At 36.6% G+C, this 13316-nt stretch overlaps 1 protein-coding gene and 1 long non-coding RNA gene across 3 annotated transcripts in view; one reads left to right on the forward strand and one right to left on the reverse strand.

Moving 5' to 3' along the window:
- Positions 1-13068, forward strand: part of LOC141579434 (uncharacterized) — a 41207-nt gene extending 28139 nt beyond the window's left edge. Inside the window, exon 3 of the long non-coding RNA XR_012510824.1 lies at positions 12685-13068. This is a non-coding gene — a long non-coding RNA (uncharacterized LOC141579434). The remainder of the gene's footprint in view (positions 1-12684) is intronic.
- Positions 1-13316, reverse strand: part of OTOGL (otogelin like) — a 194826-nt gene that overhangs the window by 144212 nt on the left and 37298 nt on the right. The window lies entirely within an intron of this gene.

A 13316-nucleotide genomic window follows, 5' to 3' on the forward strand; every position in this document is an offset into this window, starting at 1 on the left:
TCTCTGTCCTCTTAGCTTTATATGACTCAACTTATTTCTCCTTTTATTCTAATCTCTTTATATTTGTATCTAATGGCAGTGCCACCTCAAATCCTTTTGTGAATAAATTAGAGTACCAATTAATCAATTATGTTACAACATTTTTCTATACTGACTGTAAATACACATCCATCAACACATAGGTTCCTTAGGCAAAATGCACATCGCTAGCATTTACTTAAATCAAATGTGGTAGGCACTAACGGTTTTATACACATCACTTCATTCAGTCCTATGATTAATAAAACAATCCTATGAGGGCATTCCATTATTATCCCATTTTACAGATGAAGAAATTGACAAAATGAGGTGAATTCATGTGTAATACAGCAAGTATGAGGCAGAGCTTGCATTATACCCCAGGCAGCCTGATCTCAGCATCAGTGCCCCTAACCACTTAGCCTACTGCCTCTCTGTCCATTGGCCCTTACTGTGTCATCCTCATCTTCCTAGTTCTTCTCTGTATCTGCCATGATTCACTTTAGGATGTCACTTTCTCACATTGATGGAACATTAGCCTCCAGAGCCAGTGTCTTCAACCAGGAAGCTTTGTAGCCACCATATATAGAGTATCAATGAGCAGGTTGAAGAAAAGGAGCACTGTTCATTTTTCTAAAATTGAGTTAAATCTGTCTCTAAGTCCTCACACATCAGAGTAGAAGGGTGCCAATCCAAAATCAGTCATTTGGGAGACTCAATTTCTTCCTCTATGAAATCATACAAGAGTCTGACGTCAAGACATCAGAGAAAATGGGAGGGAGACATTACTTGGGGCTCTTTCAGCCAACCGATTTCCTGCAGTTGAGCAAGACACATTCCCATGTTTTTCACAACTGCCAGTATATGAGTGGCTACCAGGTCTGTGGCTTCAATCTACCTTCTTGTCTTGAGCTCCAGGCTAATATATCTAATGGCCTACAGATAAGTACAAAAACACTGCAAATTTAGTATGCCTAAAAGTAAAACAAACTATCATTTCCTAATACATCCCTCCAACCACCATCCTGTTTTCCTTTTCATTACCCATTTGAGTGGACGACATAATTATCCACGTATTTCCGAAGGGTGTGGGATGGGGGGTACTAGAGCCTTCTTAAGGGTCCTACTGCTTTTTTCAAATTTCACATCTAGATTTCAAGTCTAAGTAATCACAGATCACTAAGCCCTTGGATTATACCATCTTAACTTGCTGGTATTGGCCTCGATAGATAATAGATTCATAGATACATAGATACATAGATAGATACATAGATACATAGATACATAGATAGAATGATAGATAGATAGATAGATAGATAGATAGATAGATAGATAGATAGATAGATAGACAGACAGATAGACAGATTGATAGAGATAGAGAAATATGCATGTTTGTGTGCTCTGCACACTCACCACACCTGAGATTATTGATGAAGGCACCATTGACATTATAGGCATTATAGATTTATGTTTTTTACAAAATTTTCTCACTTCACAGTAAAATGTATACTATAATCAGTGATATGAACTTTTTCCAATAAATAAAGTACTTTGAGAGGAGAGGGTATTGCTCAGCGGTAAAGTGTAAGCTTAGCATACGTGAGGTTCTCAGTTCAATCCCCAGTACCTCCATTAAAAAAGAAGAGAAGAGAAGAGAAGAGAAAAGAAAGAAAAGAAAAGAAAAGAAAAGAAAAGAAAAGAAAAGAAAAGAAAAGAAAAGAAAAGAAAAGAATCCAAATAAAGTACCCTAAGAAAGGATACCATCATTTAAATTGCATAAAAACACCACGTGGGCTAACAGTAGCCTTGGGTCTCCCAGCTTCTAGACATTTCCTTCAAGCCATTCATGCACTGCTGATCTTTCCAAAGGTGAACTTCATCCTGATTTTCACTCAGGGGGAGCACAAAGTTCCCCATTATCTGCTTTAGCCTAACTGCTAATGTGAATCCCACTTCAATCATCCTGATCTTACAACTATTTAAATGCACTATTGCACATCTCTGCATGTACAATGCTTTCAGCTCATAACACCCGTCCAACCCATCCCCTCCCCACCAGTTTCCTACCTGGAAAACTTCTAGTCTTCCTTCCAGACCAGCTCAAGTGTTTCCTCCTCTTTAAACCCTTCTCTGCCCTAGAAAAGATGATTATACTCTCTTCTGTGCCTTCATCCTACCTTTAAGTCCACCCCTCACACTGTATTACAATTATTTATTTTTTTAACTGATCTCTTACACTAAATCAAGAGCTCCATGGTTTAGTTTAACCATGTATTATTTAACTTTTCCTGTGGTGATGTGAACTGGTGTAAAGGGAATGTACTGGATCACACAGCTGCTAACTGGCTCCACTGCCGGCTGTCTAGAGTGTTCTCTGAGCTATGTGGCTGCCTGCTGGCAAGCTTGCACTTTGAGCTATACTGCTTTGTGCTGCATTTGCTGAGCCCTACTGAGCCTCTGTCATAAATTTAATCAACCTAAGTAGAAAGTTTTGAAAACTAACCTTTAGGGACAGAAGTAAAAGACCAGGACCCTACTTAAAATGACCCTGGGTCAGGCATGTGTCCTGGATCAGACCCATCTGTGTATCTCAGATTGAATCATGTGTTCAATTCCAGCACAGGCTGTGACTGACTCTGAGCTCAGGAGAATGATCCCTACCCTACGACCACTGGTTGTGCGTCTCAACAAGGCATCGGCCCTCATTCTTGGCAGAGCTCAGGAGAAAGGCTGGTACACTGTGGAATATACAGGTCCACTCATGCTGTACACAGACCACTTATAGCTGGTCACTTATGTGAGGAAGAGTACCACTGTGATAACATGCTTCTCTCATGTTCCGAAAAGCCCTCCCCTTCCAACACTGTCAAGAAACACCTACTGACCCTCTAAGCACCCACAATTCAAAAACAAGCTCAACATCTTTTAGGCCTGTTGGGTTCTAATTTAAAATTTTTCTTAAGCCCATTTATGCTGTTTTTCACAAATTGATCCACTTTGAATGGGACTCTCCACAATAAAGGGCTCTAGAATCTGTCCAAGTAACACAGCAACAGCACTTTCCTTGGTGTTCCCCCACAGACTCCTCACTGTCGAGGCTTTAGCAACTTCATCTAATGCTTGTTGGAGTCTATGGACCATCCATAACGGTCATAAGCTGCCTAGGGACTTCAGGGTTAAAAAACTGCCCTCCTCAGCCACATGAGATTGCCCCATTAGAGGGACAATCACTGACTGCATACTGGGTCATCCTGGGAACAAACGCTCTCACAGGTCTTGACCACGACCCTCCATACCCAGCTGCCCATTATGTCTTCTTTTATGAAATCAGCACCCAGCAAGCTCAGCAAGGCCCCCAAGGCCTAACTGCTAAAACAGAGATGGTACCCCCAGGATAGAAACCAACCTGGGCCTCAGTTATATCTCACCTGTAGAAGGGGTGGTCTCCCCTGTCTTCAGTCCCTTGCCTGATGCCACTGTTCTAGAGGAAGCCACCCCTCTCAAAGATCCCTTGACTACCCGCAGAGCCCCTTGGGACCAGCTGAATGAATAACAAAGGGGGGCTGTGTATTTTAGGAACCACAATGCCGCCAACATGTGATGGATGCTCACTGGAGAACTGCTACTTTAACTAGGATGAGTCAAATCATGGATGGGCCCAAGGGCCAACACAATCCAAAACTTCATGCATTGGATGCCTTGGACAAATTTTGGCACCATCTGCACATTTTTAAAAACTGTTGAGCCAATGTCACTATGTCCATCCAGCCTAGCAACAACAATTTCTTACTCAAGGTTATTTTCTTTATTTAGATTAGAGAGCTCTGGGAATCTCTTGCCTCATAGATACCCAAAATATAAATCAAGATCTCACATAACTTTGCACATACTAAAGCCACAATATAAGGCCGCTCTCCTTATCCCCTTCAGAGTTCCAAACATTACTGAAAATGATCAAGACGCTTATTTCACCTCTCAAAATGCACAATGCTGGGCTCTTGCAAAAGGCTCTTAATGAAGCTTTCACCTCCCTCACTGGCCCCAGGCTACAAGACTTATATACAGTGCCATAGGACTTACTTAAACAAATTCAAATTCAATGAAATGAAACATGGCCCATTTCAGCCATCAGGCAAATAAGAGGGTGATTTATAATTATGAGTCTGACTCCATTTTTGATGTTGGACTGTTGACAGCTTTCAAGCCTCACCACTCCTGCTTCCCCTTCTGTCCCACATGTGGGCAAACTGATAAGAGAGCTCTCCTCCGGCTCCAGCAGAAGTTCAAACCCTGTAAGCCTGCTCCAGGGAGCAGCCCCACCCTGTAATCACAACAAAAGCCAAGCCAGTCCCCTTTCCTTGCTCTCTCAAGCCATTTTCAGACCTGTCTGGGAGCCTGCTTTGCTCTGCTTTGAAAGCATCACTGGGTGAGTAATAAGCCTTTTCAAACCCACAACAGTTTCCATATTCTATCTCAGTCCTCTACAGGGACTGGAGTCTTACCTAAAACTTCCACCTCAAACGCTAGAAGATAAAACAAAAAAGTCATAATTTACGTACACGGTAGAGATAAATAGCTTTCAAGATACAAATGTATAAATACAAAAAGACAAAAGTAGAAGGATGATTTTTAAAGTAATATTATTTCTGTTTCCAGCAAAACTGCAGTATCACGGACCAGATTAAACTTCCCAACTGAAACAACCAAGAACCTGGACAAAATGTATGAAACAATGGTTTTCCAATATTGGAAGTCAGGCAACACTAGACACTAATCATTGAGAGAAATAGTGTGATGAGCCCTTCAATTGCCCCAGTTTACTCTTTGAGTAGAGAAGGGGATCCCAAGTACAGTCTGGTCATCTGTCTGAGTTGAGAGACAAGTTGAGAGACGCAGGAGGCCAAGGCAGCTAGAGTTTGCAAAGCAGAGAACTGAGAAATGGAGTGCTGCACAGAGAGAGTTCCAGGGACCTGCAGAAAGCCCCCTTAAGTATTCAGTTGAATATTGGTTAGTGTGTGTATGTAAGTAAAAACTATCTGATGCTGGCAACAACAACAACAACAACAACAACAACAACAACAACAAGAGCAACAGAACACCTAGGGCTAGAAATAGTTCATGTTCCCATTAGACACAGTGAAAAACCTTGTAATTTACAGGATTTCGGGTATTCAAAAGAGTATTACTTTACTAGTGAAGTAAATTAACCCTAGACTAAAGGCTGCTCTGATTCATTCTAACAAAGCTTAAAAGCAACTTCAAAAAACAAATATAATATGTGAAAGACCTATACACTAAGCACTTCAAAACATTCTGGAAAAATTAAAAAGTAAAGGGAGACATATACCATATTCATAGATCAGAAGACTCAATGTTATTTAGATGTCATTTTCCCCCAAATTGTTCTATAAATTAAATGCAATTCCAAACAAAATCTCAATAGGACTTTTTAAAATAAAATTCAAAGGACAGAGAATCATCAAAACAACTTTGATAAAGAATAATAAAGTTGAGGGATTTACCTTCTGATTTCAAGGACCATTATAAAGTTACAACTAACACAATGTGGTATTAATAAAACATAGACAATGAGCTCAGTAAAATGAAACAGAGAATCCAAAAACAGACTAGTACATAGATGATCAATTAGTTTTCAACAAATATGCCAAAGCAATTCAATAGGGAAATGATAATCTTCTTAACAAATGGTGTTGGAACAACTGGATAGCCACATGGTTCAGGAATATATCTCAACTTTTACCTTACAACATCTACAAAAATTAAATTGACACGGGTCATAGACCTTAAATTAAAAGCTAAAATCTCCAGCAAAAAACTTAGAAGATCTTCATCACCTTGTTTTCACAAAGAGTTCTTAAATGTGACACAAAAAATACAAACTACAAAATCATCACATTTTATTTCATCTAATATAAAAGCTTTTACTCTTCAAAAAAATATTAGGAGAAAACATTTGAAAAACATTTTCCTGAAAAAGGACTTTGATCTAGCATGAGTATATATACATATATGTATAAATATATATATACCTTATAACTCAGTAAGACAAACAACCCAATAAAAAATAGACTTAACAACTGAACAGACACTTCACCAAGGAAGACTTAGAGATGGCAAATAAGCACATCAAAAGATGCTCCACATCATTAGACATTAGGGAAAGGTAAATTAACATTAAAATGACTGATCATATCAATGTTGGTGATGATGCAGAACAACTGGAATTCTCATACACCGTGACTAGAAATGTAAAATGGTACAATTACTTTGGAAACCGGACTGACAACTTCTTAAAAATGTAAATGTACAGCCACTGTTTGACCCAAAAATTCCCTCCCCAGGTTTTACCAAAGAGATATGAAAGCATCTATCCACAAAGAAACTTACACCTGAATATCTACGGAACTTACACTTTACTTATAATAGCCAGAAACTAAGAACAACTCAAATGTCTACCAGTAGGTGGCTGGATCAGCAAATTGAAGTATGTCCATACTACTTACAATAAAAGAAAAAATAATTGATACATGCAAGAGCATGGATAGATCTAAAAAAAATTATGCTGAATGAAAGAAGTCAGACAAAAAATAAAACATACTGTGATATTCCATTTTTATAAAATTCTAGAAAATACAAACTAATCAATCTACAATGACAGAAAGCAGATCAGCTGTTGCCTAGGGACAGGGAAAGGATTTCTGAAGAGAGTAAGAGAGAGAGAGAGATTATAAAGGATACAAGAAAACATTTGGAGATTATTGAAATATTCATTAGTCTTGTTCGTCGTGATGGCTTGATAGGTTTACACAAATGTTAAAATCTACCAAATTGTATACTTTAAATATATGTAGTTTAATTAATGTCAATTATATCTCTATAAAACTATTTTTTTTAATGATACCAGAGTTTGACAGAAGGTATTTATATATATATGTGAAATGGGGCTTCAGCAAATGCAGCAAACTCTGAAATTTTCTGCAACTAAGACTCTGAATATTTCTATTAGAAGATGAACACTAGCTGCTCAACTTTGGGCAAAAATTACAGCAGAGTAGAAAACAGATTGCTACTCCTTTTCAAGCCAACCATGGCTAAAATGTTTCTTTCTCCTCTAACAAAGAGTGGTTACTGAGTGTAGATATTATAATTAGTCACTTACAAGCTAATATTTACTGCTTTAAAACCTATCTTTAAATCACTGTTAGCTTTATTTTGTGCCTTCAGAATCAACCTCAATTATTCCAAAGTCTTATTTTAAAGAACTTCATTGAGCCATTGTTAAAATAGATATCTCTGTCTACATAGCCGAAGAGAAACTTCAGTCTTCATCTTGGCATAGACAAGAGCTAGTTGAATGGACAAGCCAGGATAACAGTCACCCTGATGTGGGTTCCATTGCTATTCCCCAGACAAGGACCACATCTGAAGTGGAGTTGTCAAGCCATCCAGTCTGACACAGGTTACAAAAGAAGAGCTCAATATGAAAAAAAATGTAGAGGCAGAACCTGAGGATGCATGAAAAGGATTTGCTTTCCTAGGTGAAAGGATGAAAGTTCCCGTGCATAAAAATGTGAATCATGCTTATTCCTTTCAGCTCAGTAATCTTTCTAAAGAGTCTGAATCTGAGAGGCTCTTCTAAAAGCCTAAAACAATGCTCAAGGTAACTTCATTAAGTCCTCTTGGACCAACACTGATTCACCCTTAGAAATAGGACTTAGCACATTTTCCTAAGTAAGAAGCCTTAGTTTTATATAATATAATTTTATTAGTCATTTTAATATGCCAATACTGTTTCCAATTTGTGCTTATCTGAGAACTAAGGATGAGAAATTTGTATCTAACACTTTGATGATAGGTATTTTTTGAAAGCCTTAATTTTTATAAATAGATATTACATTAAGCACTGCATCACTGAATTCTGCCACATAGATCTATACGGGTGACTCAGATACTTCCTTGGTTTTATTTCCATTGAGACTGCATTTGGAGAATAGAAAGTGGACTTACCAACTTGTGGAAGACAGTACTGTTGCTCTTTCATGTGTTCTATGCATTTAGAGTCAAATTTGTATTTTTAATAAGGGGCCCTTCTGCATTGTTTGCCTCAACAGGCTGGCAAATCCAGTAAGGTTTTCTTTATTTTGAAACTTTCCAGGCATTCTACTTGCTTTTTTTTTTTTTTTCACCATGCCTTAATTGTATACATTCATTTTCAATTTTATGCATTATTTGAGGATAAACTAAATGTCCAGCAACATGGTAAGTAATGATAAGTGGGCAACCATGGATTAAAAAGATTAATTAATCTATACACTCAAGGAATATTCTAATCTAGTGGATATATGTATACAAATAACATCATATGTCATGAAGTGCCTTTCCTTCTGCCCACTGTAGTCAATGGGGAGAAGAAAAGAAACATGGAAATTTGGAAAAGGTAATTAGACATGGTGTTTTCTAAGATTAAGCTAATAGAGTTAGGAGATAACATAAAAGAGAGCATATGAATCTTATAAGGTAGTTATTGATAAAAGATTAACCTAAATAATGTAAGATGACTGCTTTTTAAAAAATACTTAGGGAAAGCAGAAAAAATAAGACAGGGGAAAGAAAACAAGCCAATGTAGGAGGCAAGTCAATGCCCTTCCCCCAACTTCCTGATCTACAGGAATTGCTGCACTCACCTCTCCAAAGCCAGCCTTGGGAAGAACAATGACTCACATTGCCAAATTTTCAACCATATGATTTGACAGATACAAGATACTGTAATGGCCTTGCTAACTACTGGGAAAAGGGCTGTGACTTGGAACAGAAGGGAAGGCAAAGACTTGGAGCAGGACAAGAGAAGGAATAAAAAGGACAAAAGCCCAGTGTAATGGAGGGAAGGGCAATGGTAGAGGAAGAAGTAGATGAGTTGAAGAAAGAAGATGGATTCTTATTCGGTACATGGAGATGAGTTAGATTACAGGGTGAAGCACATAATTTTTCACAAACATGCCCAATATGTACATTCCAGATTTTTATTACTGGAAGCACTGAGCAATGACCTGTTTGAACATTCTTCAGCATTCTGGGTGTATGCTTAGCTGGCAAAGGAGAGTCAGTAGATGCTGCCTCCACCAGCACCACAGATCTAGGTACACTGGCACCTGCAGGAGTAATCAAGTACCAAAAGAAATCACTCAGGGAAATACTGCAATAGAAGAATCTGGAAAACTGTCTCTTCCGACCATTGTTCAGCGTATCCAGAGTAAAGCTACCAATTGCTCCTCTGGAGTCAAAGGAAATGGGTTATGATTGGCAGTAACTACAAGGAAAAAGTTATTAAATGATATTAGAGAAGTATAATATACTTTGGAGGCTCAAAGAGGATGCTATCACTTCCTATTATGATGATGAGGGAGAGCTTTATGGAGAATATGACATTTGAAGAGGATAAGACTGATAGATTGAACTAGGAAAAAAGGCATTCCTAGTAAAGGAAACATCAAAAACAAAGGAACAAAAACAGAAAATTATACAAATATGGCTATAACACAATGTATATGAAGGAAGTCTTAGGAGACGAGGCTGCAAAGAGAGATTGGATTAGAAAATATCTTGAACTAAATAAAAATAAAAATGAATGAAATATATCAAAGTTTATGAGATGCAACCAAAGTATATCTTAGAGAAAAACACACCATAAGAAGCCTATCTTGGAAAAGAAGAAAAGTCTAATATTTACTTTAAGAGACTGGAAGAGCAAACTAAATCCAAAGCAAGCAGAATAAAGGAAATAATAAAGATAAGACCAGAAAGCAATAAACTTGAAAAAAGAACAATAGAAGACATTTATAGAACCAAAGATCAATGAAATTGATAAACCACTAGCCAAACTGACTAAGAATAAAAGCAACACAAACTATTAATAAAAATAATGAAAGAGGGGTTGTCAGTACGTTCCCCGCTGACCATGAAAGGATAGTAAAGGAATACTCTGAACAAGTTTATGCGTTAAAACTGGACAACTTAGATGAAAGGGGCCAATTTCTTGAAATAGGAAATCTACTAAAACCCACTCAAAAGGAAATAGCTAAACTGAAGACTCAAATATCTATTAAATAAATCGAATTCAAAAATATTCCAACAAAGCAAATTCCAAGCCCAAATGGTTTCACTGGCAAATTCCACCAAACTTTTGAGAAATAAAATCTACACAATCTCTTCTAGAAAGTAAAAATAGAGATAACACTATCAAACTAATTTTAGTGGACCAGCATTACTCTGATACCAAAGTATAAAAAATAAAACTATAGAACTATATACCTCATTAATGTAGATACAGAGATCTTCAAGAAAACAGTATGAAACTGAATCCAGCAATATATCAAAAAGATAATACAGCGTGACTGAGTAGGGTTTATACTGGAAATGCAATGCTGGATCAACATTCAAAAATCAATGTCATGCATCTTTTTAACACACTAAAGAAGAAAGACCAGGTCATATCGATAGATGCAGAAAAAGCTTCAAGAAAATTAAAACTTTATTCATGATTTAAAAAAAAAAACTTTAAAAAGTAGAAATAGAAGGAAACTTCCTTAATCTGATAAAGGAATCTAAGAAATACCAAAAAGCAATGTAATACTTAATGGTGAAAAACTGATTGTGTTCCCATTAAGATAAGGAACAAGGCAAAGATGTCTGCTCTTGCAATTCCTTTTCAATTTTCCTGGAGATTATAGCTATAGCAATAAAGCAAGAGAATAAAAAGCAAAAGATACTCATTTAGTTTGGAAAGGAAGAGCTAAAACCATCTCTATTAGCAGATGACATGATTTTCTATGTAGAAAATCCCAAGGTATGGTCAAAGAAAGCTCCTGAAACTAATAAGTGAGTTTAGTAGTGTCACAGGATAAAATATCATTATAAAAAATTCACCAGTTTCTGTATACTATGAATGCGTAAATAAAAACTGAAGTTTTAAAAAGTACTATTTATAACAACTCCAAAAAGGGTTAAATACTGAAGTGTAAATATGACAAATACACTCATGATATATACGTTGAAAACTTGAAAACATGGGTGAAAGAAACTGAAGAAGACCTTTAAAAATGAAGAGATATACAGAAGACAGAATATTGTAAAGATCTCAATTGTCCCCTATGATCTGTAGATTTAATGAAATCCCAATCAAAAACCCAGAAGCAGCATGATTCTTCTTCTCAGAAGATATAACAAGCTGATTCTAAAAGCTTTCAGAAAAGTAAAAGAACTAGAATAACCAAAACAATGAAAAGCCAAAGGAAGATCAAAGTTGGTGGATTCACAGTACCAGATTTTTCAGACTTACTATAAAGCTAATGATCAAAGCAGGGTGATATTAGTGAAAGGACAAAGATTTGTGAAACAGAATAGACACTAAAAGAAAACAAACACAAATATGGCCACCTGGTATTTGGCAATGTGCAAAAGCAATTCAGTGGAGTGGGGAGAGTATAGCTCAAGTGGTAGAGTGGTTGCTTAGCATCCGTAAGGTCCTGGGTTCAATCCTCAGCACCTTCTCTAAATAAATGAATATGTAAACCTAATTACCTCCCCCCACAAAAAGTAAGTAAATAAATAAAAAAATTTTTAAAAAAGCAATTCAATGGAGAATGGATTTGTTTTCAACAAGTGGTGCAAGAACAACTGAACATCCATATGTAAAAAAAAGAAAAAAAGAAGAAAAGACCTTAACTTGGATTTCTCACTTTATATAGAAAATGCCTCAGAATGTAAACTATAAAACTATAATAGTGTGAAAGAAAACAAAGGAGGGAAGGAGAGAGAAGGAAGATGATGACAGAGCCCTAATTAACATCTCAACATCTGCTACAGATACATATACGTTTTCCTAACTGCTTAAAGATGGTTCTATTTACCAAACTAGAGAGAGACTTCTCATCAACTCTTTCCCTGTCCACTGGAAGAAGAGAGGATAACTTCCAAGATACGGCACTTAGTATTGAGGTTCATGATGAGGATACCCTATGGAGAACACTCAGAAAAATCTTTTAAATATCCTCCAAGTCGGCCAGGAGTCACTGCCAAAATAGTTATTTATTACCTCCCAAGACTAACTCATATTTTTCCAGGACAAACTTACTATAGCCTTTGCTCCATTCTTTTAATTTCATACTTTTATAACTATGACTCTTGTTGATGACATGGTGCAAACTCAACAACAAACTCATCAGGAATATTAAATGCCATCATTTACATTTCCATACCTTAATTCCCCAGTATAGTTACTCTGACACCCCTCTCAAAAAAGAAAGAAAAAAAAATTAGCACAATTTAATTAATGAAACATGACATACCCTGGTTAACCTATATTTGGATGAATTGTCTTCAAGGATGCGTGCTTGATTAGGTAAGTCAATGTTTACCCCTTACAAGGTTTTTGGTTTTTTTTTTTTTTTTTTTTTTTTTTTTTTAATTCTCAGTCAAAGCCTGTTGCTAAGTCAACAAATGAAAAAACTGCTCTAGAATGAGTTGGAAGAGCTTTCTCCTTATTAGGGTTGAAGAGTTTGTAAAGTATGATGAGAGGCAATTCTTGTGTGACTGGGAGATACTTTCAATTGCTCAGACTTTTTACACTTATTTTGTGTTTTGTTTTAGTTTTTTTCACTAGGTGGTGACGTGCTAAGCGAAATTAACTCTGAGGTTTCCTGCTGTTGATTTTCTGAGGACACAGAGAGCAACATTCATCAGATAAGGCATTATGGGGTGGAGATGTAAAGTTGCACTTCTCCGTTACTTTACGCTTAACTAGAAACAAGTAAAATGTTCAAAGGTAGAAGATAAGATGATTAAAAAAATTGGATAAATTGGATAAATGTGTTCCTAGAAGAAAAAAAATTAATTACATAATTAGTAAGAGAAATTTTTATTAAGAATTAAACATAAGGTAATATTATTCCCAATACATCTATCTTTGTTGTTTTCACTGAGGCTTTCAATATTTCTTATCTTGTTTGATGAAATAAACTGTTAATTAATTGCCATATTCAAGTCTTCTATAAAGAGATCTTCCAAAAATCAAATCTGATTTTACCACTCTTGATTTTTTAAAAAGACTTCCAAAGACTCATTTGAAAACTCAAAACCAAAATTTACCTGTTCCTCAGCCACTTCACAATCCAGCAGCAGCCCTCTCTTTGGAAAGCCTCCACCTCCCCACCACTGCCCACACTCACACCCTCCCCTCTACCAAGCCTAACCTATCACCTCTCACTGGAAAAGTTATACCC

This window comes from Camelus bactrianus, chromosome 12 (genome assembly GCF_048773025.1).
Source record: "Camelus bactrianus isolate YW-2024 breed Bactrian camel chromosome 12, ASM4877302v1, whole genome shotgun sequence".
NCBI lineage: Eukaryota > Metazoa > Chordata > Mammalia > Artiodactyla > Camelidae > Camelus > Camelus bactrianus.